The sequence below is a fragment of the Lichenostomus cassidix genome, chromosome 12 (genome assembly GCF_008360975.1).
Source record: "Lichenostomus cassidix isolate B80296 chromosome 12, HeHo_3.0, whole genome shotgun sequence".
In the NCBI taxonomy this organism is placed as follows: Eukaryota; Metazoa; Chordata; class Aves; order Passeriformes; family Meliphagidae; genus Lichenostomus; species Lichenostomus cassidix.
The window spans coordinates 2,303,881-2,320,596 of record NC_139493.1 but is presented as its reverse complement, the minus strand read 5'-3'; the positions used below and the strand labels follow the sequence as shown (position 1 = coordinate 2,320,596).

Here is a 16,716-nt window from a genome sequence, read left to right as displayed (position 1 = left end):
CTGGAGTTCTGTGATTCGGAATTTGAGAGCAACCCAAACCCTCTGAAAAGGTTGGATGAATGAATGGATGAATGTCAGAGCAGAAGGTGGCACTGATTAAATAAAACATTTCATGGGATGCCATTGTATTCCTCTGCTAAAAAAATTCCTCTTGGGCCTTAAATTTTGCCCTTGTGGTCTCAGGTTGCCCTTGAGCAAGCTGATGGTTGTGCAGAGTGGAGAGTTTAGATCATGTTAGTCTTTGATCTAATTCAGTTGGAGAAGTTGGTAAAGACATCCTGGGTTTATCTCCTCTGTCCAAAGGAGAGATGGAAAAGCTGCTGGGAGCTGGAAATCTCTGTCTGCTGAAGGCACAAGGATGGCTCTGAAAAACCCCACAGGGATCATTCCAAGGCATCTCCAATTCCCACAGATGAATCGGAGGAGAAAATGTCTCCCAGACTGAGTTTTTGCAAGAGACACCTTGGCTCAAGTTCTAATTCCCTCTTGTCTCCCAGCCTGACTCTCCCTGGCTGCTTTATAGACCAGATCCTATCTCCCAGGTATTTTTAGCCTACGAGTGTCCTGAGAGGACAAGGACATGGTGCACTTCATCCTGAGACTGGGAAACTTCTGCCACTCCAGAGACAACTTCGGAGGACACTGCAGGCTCAGCCCAGGCTGCTGAGGTTGCCTCAGTTTGCAGGAATTGTCAAAATTCCAAGAGGAGCAGCCCTTCCTTAATGGTGGAAAAGTTTTGTTTAAAGGGTTTCTGACAGCTGAAAACACGACAAAGTTGCAGAGGTTCATTTATGGGTTTTTTTTGATCGTCAATGTTTGGTTTGGTTTTGTTTCTTTATTTTAAAAAGTGTGGTTTTTTCTGATAGAATATTGCAACTCTTCGAAAGCAAAGTGTTTGACCAAGAAACATCAACCCTGAGGAAGTTTTGTTTTGAAAGAAAACTGGGCAAACCCACAACATTTGGGTAACATGCGAATGTTTTATCCTGACCTCTAGGAAAAGCTTGCTTTAATATTCAAATTTATCATCACTTTCTGAGTTGTTTCTCAAAGATATGGGTGGAATCTTTAACAGGGTAGAAGATAGTTCAGAAAAAATCAAAGTCAGAACTTTACTGAAAAAAATTAACAGCCTTAATTTCCACAGTAACTGAGAAATTCTGTCTCCAGTCCTGTTAGACAAGAAATGCATAAGGAAATTATTATATTTTGACATTGAAAAGGCTAAATTTTTTATAAACTTTTAAAATTGGCTTCAAGAAGTTTTCTTAATCTGTTGCAAGCAACTTTTAGTCTATTTACTCTTGATACCACTTAGAAAAGGCCCTGTAATTATTTAAAGGAAAATTTTAATGAGGAAATACCTAAAATTCCATTTAAAATTTTATTCCTAATTAAAAACAGGCCTGCTAATTATAATGCCTATCTCCTTTCGAAGGTGCTGCGAGGCTTAATTAATTGTTGGTAAAGCTCATTTGAGGAGCTCAGGATGGTAGGAAAAAGGATGGAAGTGTAAAATTGTTTATGTGAATCAGGGGGAGGCTGTGAGGGCTCAGGGTGGGGCTGGCAGGGGCACCTCTGGGCGCCTTTGGGCACCTCTGGGCACATCTGGGCACATCTGGGCACATCCAGGGTTCTGTTGTCCCCATTGCACAAACCAAGAGCAGAGCAGGACAGCTGAGCTGCATCCAACGTGAGAAGTCTCCAAGAGAGATGGAGAGGGATTTGGGACAAGGGATGGAGGGGCAGGACACAGGGAATGGCTTCCCACTGCCAGGGGACAGGGATGGATGGGATATTGGGGAGGAATTGTTCCCTGGGAGGGTGGGGAGGGGCTGGGATGGAATTCCCAGAGAAGCTGTGGAAGTGTCCAAGGCCAGGCTGGACAGGGCTTGGAGCAGCCTGGGACAGTGGAAGGTGTCCCTGCCATGGCAGGGGTGGGATGGGATGATTTTTAAGTTCCCTCCCAACCCAAAGCACTCTGGAATGGAGTGATGAATACAAGAAACTTTCTCTCACCAACAGGACACTCCCCTGCCTGACTCTGCGCTTTCCCTGCCGAAACATCCCCAGGAGGGGAAATGGAAATCTGAGAAGGTTTGAAGTTCACATCAGAATTTATCTCTGCGCCACTCCAAACCAGCAGGTCTCCCCCCACTTTTTTTATCCAACATGTAACATCTGAAGGGGCAGTTCAGCGTTCCCAGAGGTCAGCCAGTGCTGCGATGTGACTCCAGTGACAACTCCCACCCTCCCAGAGCTCAGGATGCCATCGTGGCGAGCAGCACCAAACAAAACCATTCCCACTCCTGTTCCAAACCTAATCCCGTGTCGTGACCCAGTTTTTGAGCAGAGAGGTTTGTGATTACCTGACAGGAGCTCCTATTTGTACGAGAGGAGCAGCAAGAGCACATTTAATCTTTCATGCTCCGCTCTGACAGCTGCGCTTTCGCTCGCTCAGCTTTCTTGAAGGATGAGCGAGGCAGAGCTAATTTTTCCTCCATCCCAAATTTCCAGCTAGGGATCTGCACAGACTGTAGGAGCTGTTGATCTGATTGAGGCACTAATTGTGCGGGTCCTGGCTCCAGCAGCACGGGGAAGGCAGCGCATTTCACGCTTAACACCGGGGAAGAGACACGCAATGCTCAGTGGATAAAAGGCTCCTAGTCCCAGCTGGGAAAACAGTTCCATTATCTCCCAGCTGCATAGACCTTCCATACGGCTCCGTTCTGCCTGGCTGAACACTCTGCCTTGCTGAGAGCTCCAAACAGTCCTGCAGAATATTGTAAAGACCCTGAGACATTTCCCTGCTCGGAGCTGTAAGTACAGAGCCGTGCTGGCTGCTGCAGTGGGAGTGATGCTGGGGAGCTGCGTTTGCCGGGCTGCCTTTCCATCCTTCCTCACCCGTTTGCATTTGCATCAGGGGGAGAGAAGGAGGAAAAAAAATCGCTGCTTTATTTCTGCCGCGTGTCTGGAAATGGCTGATGCTCCGAATGTGCGCGTTGTGGGCAGAAAAGGACGTGTGGAATGGATTTGTATGCATGTGAGGGTTGAGGCGAGCAGAGCCGGCACTGTGCCGGTCACAGGCACCACAGGTACATCACTGGGGCTAGCCCAGCTCTGTGCTGCAGTAAAACAGGAGACACAGAGCATGACGGTGCTAATTTTGGCACTTTCAGATGACTTTCTGCAGCATATTAAAGGCTGGAGTGGGTAATGAGAGCCTAACCTCATTTCTGCCAGCTGAAGGTGGAAAAGCAATAAACATAAATCTGCAGGAAAATGTAGGTAAGTCCTAAAAAGAAAGTTTTTTTCCCCTCTTGCTCATTTAAATCATGAAAGGAAGATGCAAAGCAAGTTCACAGCCTATACTGAACTTTGGGGCTGCATCCAATGATGTGCAGGAGTGTTGGTTTGGATATTGTTATTTATTTACACTGTGACACAGCTGTAAAGGATGGGATACTTTATCAAAACTTTGGCAAGCCTGTGGTTCCAGAAGCAAGTGCCTGACCAGGACTTTCTGCCAAATCATGATTCCCATGGTGCTTTTTGGGTGAACCTTTGGGCTCAGACAGTTGTTGCATTGACAAGGGGCTCCTCCAGCAGCCTCTGGATGCTCCAGGCTGACAATTTCCTGCAGCACTTCTGGAGCTGAATGATCAAACAAGATGCAAACACACTGTAAATAACAGTTATTTGTCTTTTTATCAGCACTGGAACCCTTTGCAGATAAATATTATGAGCTAAAATCTGAGTATTTACTCTTTTGAAGCAGCATTTCCACCTCCCCTCCTTTTATTTTCCCCCCCCAAAGAGAGGAGACTTGTGACTTCCACACAAAGTTCTGAAAGTTCAGAGAATTTCTCTGTGTTTGCCACTAAACCCTGCAGTGTTTGTAATTCCAGGCAGCACATCCCCACAAATAATAACCCATCTTCATCAGCCAGCTTTGCCTTTGGTGCTCCACAGGCACTCTGTCAGTGTTTCACATTCCAGGAGTCTCTGCTTCACAGGTTTTACGGCACTAAAAAGTCCAAAATCAGTACCTATATGAAGTTAGCAACAACCATAGATCACATTTTATTGTGTGAAAAAGAAAAATAAAACACCCCGAGGTTTGCAGCTGTGGGTTTCAAATGCTGCTGAGGCACTCAGGGCCATGGATTACAAGTTTTACCTTCCATGCTGAGGATAAAATTATAAATAATCTATAACTGCTTAAGTGCTTTAAATCAAGCAGGAGCCATGTCTCTTTCCCTTTGCTTCCAGCTTTATGACCACTGTTTAAAAGGTTTGTGGGGCATAAGAAGCTACCCTAAAATTAATTTCTTGCCACTGAAGGAAATATTTCCCTCGCTGAACAAGGCACCAGTGTCCCCAAGGGGGCTTAAAACACAAAGTTGGGTGGCAAAAAGCAATATTTGTGTTTGAAGTGAGAATTTTCAGTAGAAGATGTTGGTCTGTTTTGTAGGTGGGAATAGATCAGCTCTACAAAATAGCTTCAAATTTGTATTTCACTCCCCAAAACTGTGTTAGCTGTGTGTGACTCCAATACTCCTTCTGTTGAAAGCTGAGTTTATTGCAGAAGATTGGCACATATTGGCCTCTGCTCACCTTCCTCAGGGACAAAAAGACACAAAAACCATCTCAATGGTGCCCTGCTTGTCCCCAGCCTCCCACCCTGCCCCTGGAGCAGGAAAAGCTCTTGCAGAGGAGGAAAACCAGCCAGTCTGGCAAAAAAAGTCATTTATTCCTTCTTCCCAAACACTGCACTCAGAGCTGGTCATAACTCTGGGCTTAGGGGAGTTTGTAACCTCATCTGTGCAGAGGGAATCCCTCCAGGAGTAGTGAAAACACAAAGAAATTCAGCTTTTACAGTTTTACAACTCCCTGTGCAGGAAAAACATCCCTGGGACACTGAAAAAAAAACAACCCAGACACACCAGAATTTAGGTGATGAGGTCACCTCATTTGCATTCAAGAGCTATCAGACTTCACAAATCTCTTATTTACAAAGCAAAGGCTTCCCACAAGTGCAGAATATGCAAGGAAAAAAAAAAAAACACAACAGCATTAAAAAGAAAACAAAGCATCTCCAGGCACCTGAATCACAGTAAATAAGAATAACCCATATCAAAACAGAGCAGGGCACTGTGCTCAGCAGTTCTCCATCTTTTGGAGGAAAAACCACACAGAGCAAGTGTGAGACAGAGCAGCAGAGCTATGGAAACCCTGCCTTGGTGCTGGGAAGGTGCTAAACACACCAGGTCAGCACAGAGGAAAGAGCCAGCAAGAGATTTTTGCACAAAAACACCCCATGGGGACTTGCAGACATCACTTTCAAAGGCTGGAGGAGCTCCAGACTAAAGCAGTGAGGAAATCTGGAGTTTTTCCATACCTTCCTGCTCTCAGCTCTGTCTCCTCTCCACCAAGAAGCTCCTGGGGCAGAATCTCCAGCTGGGGATTTTCCTGCTGGATCTGGTGCAGCTGATCAGCACTTCCTGCTGCTTTCATTCTTGAGGCCACAAGGGGTTTTTTCTGTTTGTTTTGGGACTGCAAAAATGATTGTTCTGTCTTATTGCAGCCTTGCAGGGCCTAAAGGAGCTCCAGGAGAGCTGGAGAGGGACTTGGGACAGGGGATGGAGGGACAGGACACAGGGAATGGCTTCCCACTGCCAGAGGGCAGGGATGGATGGGATATTGGGAAGGAATTCCTGGCTGGAATGGAATTCCCAGAGAAGCTGTGGCTGCCCCTGGATCCCTGGCAGTGTCCAAGGCCAGGCTGGACAGGGTTTGGAGCAACCTGGAATAATAGAAGGTGTCCCTGCCCATGGGGTGAAAGAGCTTTAAGGTCTCTTCCAACCTAAGAAATTTCATTATTCTATGATCTCATATCTTTATTCATTCTGGAAGTCTTTGCAGTTTGGGTTTCGTGCAAAAGGAAGAACTCCAGACCATGCAGGGCTCAGGAGAACCACTGAGAGAAAGGGGTGGGGAGGAAGGAGGTAGGGAGAAAAATAATTCCCCTCACTTAGACCCTCTGATGTATTTTTAGCCTATAAAGACCAGCAGGAATGGATCAAGTCAGTGAGAAAGGCAGTTTGTTTTATTAAAATTCTTGACAGCATCTGCTGTAATGCTCTTGTTAAAAGAGATGGAAAACAGCAGAAAGATGAGAGAAGCCTTGTTCTGTCCTTGCTCTTTACACAACATAATAATATGGAAAGGAGCAGAATTGGCTTCCCAATAAGTGATTTTATTGGCTGTTTCCAAACACAAGTGACCCAGGTACACAATGAGCCTCCCCAGGCTCTGATCCCAGCTCCACCACAGGCAGCTCAAATAAATAAAAACATTCTGCCTACTTTTCCTGCAGTAAATCCTCACTGGTTTTCAGGATATCCTGATGTGCTCACCAGTAGCATCCATTTTCTACATGATTTTCCTCAGAAAGATTGTAATTGTTAGATATTTGGTAATGAATTCAGCCCCCCCCTGGCTGCAACCAGAGCATGAGGATCCCAAGTCCCTCTTTATGGTGGTGCCAGCAAGGAATTTTTTATTAAAAATCTCTCATTAAACTAATCTCTTATTAAATGGGGGAAGTCTGGCTGGAAAACAAGGATCCTCAGCTGTAAAAAGTAGTGTCAAAATCCAGTGTGTACCTTTGAGCAGCACCTGATTTTCCTTCCCATCCCTGTGATTTACACTGTGAATAGAGAACCTGGCTGGGATGAAGTTCTGCATCAAGTTTTCCACTGAAATGAATGAATTTCCAGACATTTAGTGGTTATTTCTACTTCAAACACAGCTTTTCCTTGAGTGTTTTTGAGGCTTTAGCACTGCCTGGTCCACTGTGAGGTCAGGACATCAGGAATGGGTCTGGGTCACCAAATGCTTGTCACTGTTCCTGTTGTCACTGTCACTGCTTCTGCAACCCTGGTGCACCTCAGCAATTTAAATCCCTTTCTCCCAGACATGCTTTGAGTTTGGTGTGTGCAGAACACGAGTGGCACCTTTGGTGAGAGAAATGGGGATTAAAAGCACTGAAGTTTCTGCAACTTCATCTCTTCGAGCAGTTTCTGATAATCCTACCATGAAATTACAAAACCAGCGGGACCAGAGCAAACCTCCCTGGAAACTGTACTCCCTCCATTTGTAAAGGAAGCCAGATAAAGTGGAGATTTTTATCAGCTAAATGAGACAGCCGTGTCACGAGGACTATCCAGCATCCCAGCCCTCAGCTGCAATCCTCAGTCAGGATGGGATTTGGGTTGCTGTGCAGTGGATCTGTGGATCCCTGCCTTTCCCTGGGGTGTTGCAGCTTCCAAGGAGTTTTTCCTTGAGCCAAGGAAAGAAAAACAAAATTCAAATTCTCCACAGAACCAGCTCAGAGCCACACTGGGCATCCCCACCATGACTTCCAGCAGAGCTGCTGATTCTCCCTTGTGCCTCAGTTTCCCTCCTCTGGTCTATCCCTAACAGCCACTATTGCAGCTATTCCTGCTGCTTTGGAGTGGGATAACTCTGGCTGTGACTGCTGGGGATGTTTTACCCATGGCACTGTCACTTGTCCCTGGCACCACAGCACCAAACTCTCCTCATGCTGACGGCATTCTGCTAATTCCCTTAATTTACCCACTTAGCCCCAAATGGGTTTGTTCTCCTGAGGTTGATAACGGCAGGGAAGCTCTGCAATCCCCACTGAGGGAATTTCTCTTTCAGAAATGGTTTTGTCTGCAGGTGGAGCAGGAATGCTGGGGCTGAACAGCAGGTTGGAGGTTCTGCTAAAGTCACTCCAAGTGCCACCTGTCCCTCAGCACTGATGGCATTAGTGGTGACGTGTTGCTGCAGACTTTCCACAGAGGTCACCCAGCCCTTTCTGCAGCTACCACACAAAGCTCAAAGCCATATCTATTACATTTAACCCTCTCCTTTCCTCTACCTCTCACTCCAAAACCACTGGAGCTGCAGATCCAATTTCTTCCTTTGGTGGTCCCTCTGCTCCACCAAACCCATGAGTTAGGTTGGTATTTTCAGTCCTGGCTCAATTTCCCCTTGAAAAAATCTGAACGAAATACCAATATTTGCTATAAAACTCTAATCCCTGGGCAGCTGCATTCCCATCTGTTTGTGAGGGCAGAGCCACAGGGGAGAGACTTGTCAGAGAGATCTTCTTCTACTTACAAGGAAAATCTCTTTTCCTACATCACTGAAAGAGGAACAGTTATTCATAAATTTCTTTGCAAAACCCTGGGCTAGTGGAAGGTGTCCCTGCCCATGGCAGGGGGTTGGGGCAAGATCATCTTTATGGTTCTTTTTCAATCCAAAGCATTCTGGGATTCTCTGGAAAGCTTTACATAAATATAAACAGACAGACTCATTTTTTTAGGAGACAATTCTTGTAAAGCTAAACGTACTCTAAATATTTGTTGTTGCTGTTGAAGTCCCAAGAAGCTTTTGACCAAGGTAAAGTCAGGTTGGTGTCTGTGCAGACATTCCCAGGAAACAAACCTGTCCCAGCTGGAGGTGAGGGGTGAGAAATGCAGGTGTGGTGGGGAAGGGTGAGGAGGTGGAGTCCCCACCCCTGGAGATGTCCAGGGAAGGCCTGGATGTGGCACTCAGAGATCTGGGCTGGGGACAAAGTGGGGATTGGGCACAGCTTGGACTCTGTGATCTCAGAGGCATTTACCAACCTCAGTGATTCTGCACCTTGCTCAGGGGTGGCTCCTGCGATGAGAGAGCAGAATCCATGATGTCCATGATGTCCACGATGTTCATGATTGAGTCCATGATGTCCACAATGTCCATGATGTCCACAATGTCCACGATGTCCATGATTGAGTCCAGGTTGTCCATGAGTTAGTCCATGATGCCCATGATGCCCATGATGTCCACAATGTCCATGATGTCCATGATGTCTACAAGTGAGTCCATGATGCCCATGATGTCCATGATGTCCACAACATCCATGAGTGAGTCCCTGATGCCCACGATGTCCATGCTGTCCATGCCGTGTCCTCAGCGCTCTCCTGCTCAGGTCTCACACAAACCTTTCCATCCATGTGTGCTGGGAGCAGCTGAGCACAGAGCTATAGGTTTATCACACCATTTTTCCACTTTTCCATGTTTTTCTGTTCATAGGATTATCCACCCCTGTGCTGCTGCCATGCCCCAAACACGAGTTGCTGCCACAGCTCTGTCATTGCCATGGCTCCAGAGCTGCTCCATCCCCCTGCCCTGCACCTCTGCAGGTTTGATTCCATCTGAGACATCACCTCAGCTGTTAGTCAGTGCCTGGAGCAAAGGAGAATCCTGGCTTATGAAGCTGCTCACAATTGCTGCCGTTCCAGCCAGGAATAAACTGCTCTTAACCTAAATACTCCTCTGAGGACACTGAGCTCGGGGGAAGAAACATAACTGTGCTAGCAGGGATGAGAGAGCCTGGATATGCTGGATAACTTGGGAAAGCTGCTGGGGAGAGAGGGGAGGGAAAGGAGAGCAGTGGTGAACTCAGATAAACAATAATGACCATTTTAGATTGCAGTAAATGCAATGTTTCCAAATAAAACAGATGCTGTTGAAGCTGCAAAGAATGCAAAGGCTGCCAAAGTGAAATATTTGTCCAAAAGCAGCCCAAAAAATGCCTTAAGGAGATGCAAAAGCCCAGAGTGCTAAAATCCCTTCCACAGTGGGGGTGAGGTGGGGCTGTGGTTGGTACTGGGAACACAGGGAGAAACAACTATGGAATAATTGATATGGTGAATTAAAGGGTGATAAAAATGACAGAGCAAAGTGGGCAAAGTTCAATGCAATAAGAGCTGATGTGGACTCAAATTTACAGGAAAAATCTTTTTTTTTTTTCATTTTAATGCAAAATGCCCACTGAGGTGAGGCAGGATCTACCACCAAATCTTAGAGAATCTTGATAACAAGAGAATTCACAGGTATTTTGGGATGCTGTGAGGAAAGTTATGGGGAGTGCTGTTTGGAATTATTCTGTACTTGAGGTATTTCAGCATTAATTGCACAGCTTTACTCAGAGATTACTCGTTTTCAAGTTGGTCTTACGGAAGGTGTTGAATAATGGATGATATTAAACTTCGGGTTAGGGATTCAGGGGATTGATTTGGAAGACAGAGGTGAGACATCCCCAAAATCAAGCTTCTGTCAAAAATTAGGAGAATAAAAGTTACGTTTGAAGTGCAAGAACTGAGAAAAAGCACTTTTCTCACTGATTCAGGCAAAATAAGAATGACTAAGCCTGTCACGATCTTACCTCTTTGTCTGGCTGACTTTCTCAGCAAGATTGATTCCAAATCCATCTAAGCCCTGCAAGGAATTAGCAGGAAACTGCTTTGTTGGAGGATGCTGAGGGGGTGGGTTGAGCAGCCAGACAAGCAGCAGCAATACCCAAAAATAAAGCTTCAGCCCTGACTAACCAGGGGACCTGTCGGGTTCACTGAGGTATGAGTAAGTCATAAAACCTCTCACTCGAATCCACAGAGGCAAAGGAAATGTTTTGAGAGGATAAAAAGCGGGTTGTTTGTGAGATCATAAAATCAGAGAACACAGAGTGGGAAGGACCTTAGGGATCATGTCATCCCACCCTGCCATGGCAGGGACACCTTCCACTGTCCCAGGTTGCTCCAAGCTCTGTCCAACCTGGCCTTGGACACTGCCAGGGATCCAGGGGCAGCCACAGCTTCTCTGGGAATCCAATCCAGGCTGTCCCCACCAATTCCAGGATTTCTCCCCAATATCCAAACTATCCCTGCCCTCCCTCACCTTAAGCCATTCCCCTTTGCCCTGTCTTTCCCTGCCCTTACATAAAGTCCTTCTCCATCTTCTTGTAGCCAGGAGCAGGAAGGCTTTATCCAGAGGAAGGCCATGGGTTGGACTCATAGATAGATTCATAGTTTTTATATTTGTCTGAATTTTGATATCTGTATCTGTATGTATAAATATTTATCTCTTGAAAGTAGAAGAACTTTATAAAGTAGAAAGTATATTCTTTACAGAGCTGTGCAATAAGAACTTCTGACTCTTAGAGCAAGGAGGCGAGGCACAAACAAGTCTGCTATTACTGCTATTAATTAGCATTATTCTATCCAGAAGTGTCCCAGGCCAGGCTGGACAGGGCTTGGATCACCCTGGGACAGTGGAAGGTGTCCCTGCCCTGGCAGGAGAGGAAAGAGATGAACTTTCAGGTCTCTCCCAACCCAAACCATTCCAGGATTTTGCAGAGGCACTGATATTTTCCCCTGCTGATCAATGAAGCACAGCAGAACCATGAGCAGCAAACCTTCCCTGCAATCCCAGTGCTTGTGTTTGATCCCAGGCCTTGCCCAGGGTTGGTCACCAGGGCAATTACCCACTTCAATAATCAGTGTCTGGCTCTGATGAATTACAGCCTGGGCTGGGGATGGTTGGGAATAAATGAGCTGGGATGAGGGGTGTGACAAGCAACAAAGCATTTGGAATGTAAAATACAGCTATTAAACTTCACATGAAAAAAAGGCTACTAAAATATGTGTAGAAATAATCAGAAATAAAGCTAAAAATCTATTTAAGGCCGTGATTGTTGACCTGGCATAAAAGACTGAAAATTAACCTCATTCTGCATAAATGCAGGAGGGTGTCAGGGAGGTTCTCAGGTCACCTGAGCTGCCACACTCAGCTTTTGGGCCATTTGAGGACCCTGTTTGTCCTGTGATGGTGTAAATTTTGGCTACTCCCCAGCTGCTGTGCCCTGCCCTGCCTGGGCTGGCCATGGACAGCCAACACAAGGTGCAGGAGATGCCTCCAGGAAGCTCTCAGAAGATGCTACTGCACAAATCAGCCCCAGAGGTTTGGGTTAGACTCTTGCTTTCCTCTGAAGCCCTTCAGAACTCCTGGAGCAACCTGGGATGGTGGGAGGAGGAGATGATCCCATATTTTCCTGAGTCACTCACAGGGAAGGCACAAGGGGATCTCTAGGCTGTTCCCAGGAGTTTGCACTGCTCAGAGATGTTTCTGGTGGCTGCAGTGCTAAGAAGCCCCATAATGGATGTTTGTGTTTTCCTTTTATTTCGGTGTTTCGGAGGAACAGTAATGCTTTGGGTAAAATTCAAATCAATGCAAACCTCATAAGCCAATAAAATTTTATAGATGGTTATCCAATATGTAATTTGTTACACAATATCTCTGTGGCTTCTGTTTATTGAGACATAAAGACTTTGCTTTTTTTAAGGGAGATTTTATGAGAGGAGGGCATAAGGAGGAATAACCTTTCATACCCATTGTGCCATAAACTAAATTACTCTTAACCCAAACCATTTATCTTGTAGTGGCAGCCTAATGAGAGCAAAGGAAAGAGAAACAAACTGCCTGGAATTTTCTTGGAAGGACAGCTTCTGTTTCCATCAGTCTGTAGCCTGTAGCTCCCCAGATTGGCTGCAGGGATATCACAGTGGATAATATCAGATGCTCTGGACAATAATCCAAGAAAATTATGAAGCTCTAAAGCTTGGGAAAGGGAGTTTTTCCCCACATATCACAGGGTGGGAGTGTAGAGAGATGTTTTGAGGTAGTTGTATGTTGGAAAACACAGTTTTCCGGCAAAACTCATGCTAACTGAGCAGGCCTGAGCAAGGCTTCAGCATTCTCAGGCCTCAGTAAAATTCCAACAAGCTACAGTGGTTTGTTTACCTGAGAATGTTCTGTGGGAAGAATGTCATGAGAAAGATTAGGGAGTCAGAAGTGTTATGAGAAAAGAATAAGGGAGTTAACAGGAGGATCCCTGAATGTGTGAGAACAGACTGCAGGTGTGTGTATAGCTATGAATAGTAACTTCTGTAACAGTATATAAGTTTCTCGTTTGGTGAAATAAAATGGAGCTTACTTTATATCTCATATTGAGAGTGCCTGTGAGTTTCCCTCTCACCTCGATGTCAGTTGTACACTCTTATTTGTTTTATTTCCTGAGAGGAATTTCCTGCTGTGAGTACCAGAGGGAAGGGAAGGAAGTCTGAGCAGCAGCCTGAGGGCTGCTGAAATAGAGATCATCATGGCTTTGGTGATTGGGATGGAGAGGGCTGGGAAAGCTCTCAGGAAGAGTGATCCCCACCCTGGTGGGGAAATTCACTGCAATGCCTTCTGCTTATGACTAAGATGTTCTTTTTCTAATACAACTTTTCTCTCTGCAATATCCTTCGGCCTGCACACAACATCATTTTTTTCCCAGTGTAATTTCAAAGCAAAGGAGCAAAACTTCAGAGCAAATGCGACCTTTCTCTTTATGTTTTATTTTTTTTTGAGCCAGACACACAAACATAAAAGGAGCTTTTCCTCAGTAGGCCCTGCTTGAAGTATGAGTGCACTGACCTGGAGATACACACAGAGTAAAAGCCTATTTGAGGCTGGCTCGTGAGTTAAGTGAAGCTCCAAGGCTTGGCAAAGCTGATCTAAATCCTGCTGAAATCAGTGGGATGTGTTTCTCTTTCCCAGGGCTGAACCAGGCCTTGCATGCTGCTTATTAGCTCCATTAATTCCTGTGTGATTTCCCCTCCACACAAGGCAATCGTGGCTGAGATTCAGCTGGGCACAGGAGCTGAAATCCCTGGAGATGAACTTGAACTCTGATAAAGACTGATTTGTCTGTTAAAGAAGGAAAAGCTAAAGGCAGTGGATCCCTTCAGACCCCAAACTTGCTATTTCCCTTAAAGGATGACAGATTTTTGGGAGAGGAGCAGACCAAGAGAGGGATATAAACAATCTGTGTGTTGCTCTTAGCACAGACCTGGTGAAAAAAATGGATTTGTGTCACTCTGAGGTAACAACATTGTTTTATATGTCAAGCAAAAAAAGAGAAATAGTCCATTATTCAGATCAGCACCAGTAAATGGATGTTTTTAGGACTGAAAAGCAGGGCCATCTCCTTCTTATCATCCCCATTCAATCTCCTAAACTCTTGCTGAACCCACAGCAGAGCCTGGGCTGCAAGGCAGAGCCAGCCAAGGCTCAGAGTGACACAGAGTGCCATCAGCAGGAGTTATTAGAGGAATTTATGAGCACAATCAGACATGGGGATGACAAGAAGTTGGGGAAGAGCTGCAGTATCCCGGGAAACAATCTGCATTATTAAGAACAGAACTCCAGGGAAGGTGTGATGAGCTTGACAAAGTGCAGACACTTCACTTCAGGATCCTCCTCAAAGTCTCTTTCTCAAGTGCAGAAACACTTTAAAATCCATTAGAGACCAAACTCTGTTTTGGGGTTTTACCTTTTTTTCCAAGGAAATGTGTAGAAACTCGTTGACAGAGCAGCTTTGCAGGGCTGTGAGGCTGAAAATGATGATCACATAATTTGATAGTCCTGGGAAGCACCAGGCTGGGCTTGGCCAAAGATCCAAATGTGGCTCCAAACTGGTGTCAATGCTGGTGTGAAACTGGTCTGGAATGGGACAGAACCAGCACAGTGTCCTGAGGGCTTGGAAAAGGATGTGGAAAGAATTCAAATGGAAACTTCATTTTTAAATATTCTTGATCCCTTTTCCATGGAAACACCAGAGGGGAAGGAAGGACATAACCACGAGGGTTTGACTGTTCAGGTTTACCAATCAAACTCTTACTTCTAAGGAAGTTTTGTTTTCCTTTTGATATGCAGCCCAAATTCAGCAAAACATCTTTTGCAGTTGATATGAGAGTGATCCTATAATTACAGCAAAGAATACACCTGAAAATATATTAATTAGTAATTTCTGCTGTGGAGCAACCATTCCACAAACCTGGCATGAGACAGATCCTGAAGAAATGACCTTCCAGTCTAAAGACCCTTTAAATTCAGCATTTTTCTTGAACAAATCCTTATTTTTCTCTGGAATATTAGCCCTGTTAAATAACCACCCTCCAGTTTTGAAGGCAATTTATCTTAGGCATCGCTAAAAATGTAGGGAAAATTTGGGATGTTGCCTTGTTTTGTTTTTATTGATGTGGAAAATGAAAGTGTGATTCCTTGTTAACAAATGCACTCGTGGATTTCTTGGGACAGAACATTTTTTTCATGTTCTAAATGTTGTGGATTTGGCTTAAAACAAAGGAAAACCTTTGTAAGAGGTTTGGTGAAATCTTGTGTTTTTAAATAGTGACTCCTAAAGGCAAAAGTTGCTTTTGATAAGAGATAAAGGAATGATGAGAGGATAAGGAAAGATCCCTTTTACTATGGAAAGACAGATTTTTATACTCACAGATTCTGCTGAACCAACAACTGTAAGAGTTTACAACAAACAGTTTGATGCAGGAATGAAACCAGAGAAATTTCCCTTTCTGTGCCACCAAAAAACCACAGCCAGGGACGGACTAAGGATGCAGGAACTGCTTGGGAAGTCCACAGAAACAGAGTATAAAAATGGAATGGAAAATACAGAGCAGGAAAACACAATACAGGAAGTCCACAGAAATAAAATATAAAAATGGAATGGAAAATACAGAGCAGGGGATTGAAAAGGGAAGGAAAACCAGCTAAACATGAAGGTGAATTTTCCCCAGCTTCCTTTAATTGGCATGACAAGGATGTTAAAACCCTCAGGATTTTGCACTCTGGCGATTTCTCTGTTAATTTTGAGTGTCCTGCACTTCTCCTGGGTGCTGAGGGATGGGAATCATTCCCAACATTTCATCAGCAGAAGAATTTGCAGCAGGACTTTGCCAAGTGGGTGCTCCTCAGAGTAGCTTTGGGTGAGACAGCAGAGAGTTTAATTCACTCTTTTTTCCCTTTCTGTGCTCTAACAGATCCTCTGGCATTGTGCAGCTCCTCTCAATTATTCTCTGCGACTCCAACAACACATTTTGGTGCATGAAGAGAGCAGAAATGAATGCAAGGGGATAAAAGATTCTCCTCAGAGAGTTGAGGTTACAAGGAAACAGGTTAAAGTCTTGTTAGTTTTTAATGTCCACTTTAATGGATGAGGAAACAAAGGAGAAATGAAAAAAGAAATTTTGCTTCTGGAAAAAAAAAATGCACTGCCAGGAAAAATGTCTTGCTAAATATTTATATCCAGTCCTGGCCTTTCAGGGCCCTTCACAGTTTTGAATTTTAGAATTGATTTATTTTAAATAACTGCATACATAAATAAGTGCATCCTAAATATATCTCTCCATGTATTAGGGAACTCGAAGTAAAATTATTATTCTTATCATGAAACAGATAAATTTAAAGACTTCTTCTTCCAAATATATTTGGTCCTGGTTCCCAGCTGGTGCAAATTTGCATTTCTCCATGAAGGGCAAAGTTTCCTGTTCTCACCCCAGAGTAGCCAACCCTGTTTACCTGTCAAAAACCCAGAGCACCTCCAGAATTGCAAGTCCAAGTTCAAATGCCTTTGGCATACCCAGGAAAGGAAAACATTCCTAAATCCTGATTACTATTCCAGCTAATATTTTGCTTTTCTAACCCGTTCTGAGTTTGTTGGGATTGTCTGCTGCATATCCAGCAGATGCAAATGCATCATCCCTGCATGTGTGACTTGTTTGGAGTGCAGGGCAATTATCCAGGAATAAAATCAATTTCTAACAAATCATCTGCCATGTGCCAAGCAGGATTCTAATAGTAATTAAAGTCATAAAATGTATTAATGTTTCTCTCTGTCTCTTTTTCTTACCCACTGGTAAAAAACAGCTCACACATGAGTTCTAGGAAAGAGCATGAAGTGCAGGAGAAATTAATTCATTAAAA

General features: G+C 44.6%; 1 protein-coding gene across 2 annotated transcripts in view; it reads left to right on the top strand.

The window, feature by feature from the left end:
- Positions 1-2,334: 2,334 nt before the first annotated feature.
- The window catches only part of LOC146431531 (contactin-6-like), a 122,622-nt gene continuing 108,240 nt past the window's right edge, over positions 2,335-16,716 (top strand). The window contains exon 1 of one of the 2 annotated variants that reach the window (XM_085072262.1): positions 2,335-2,819. The gene's annotated coding sequence lies outside the window, so the exon portion shown is untranslated. The remainder of the gene's footprint in view (positions 2,820-16,716) is intronic. The other variant, XM_085072263.1, reaches the window with a different exon arrangement.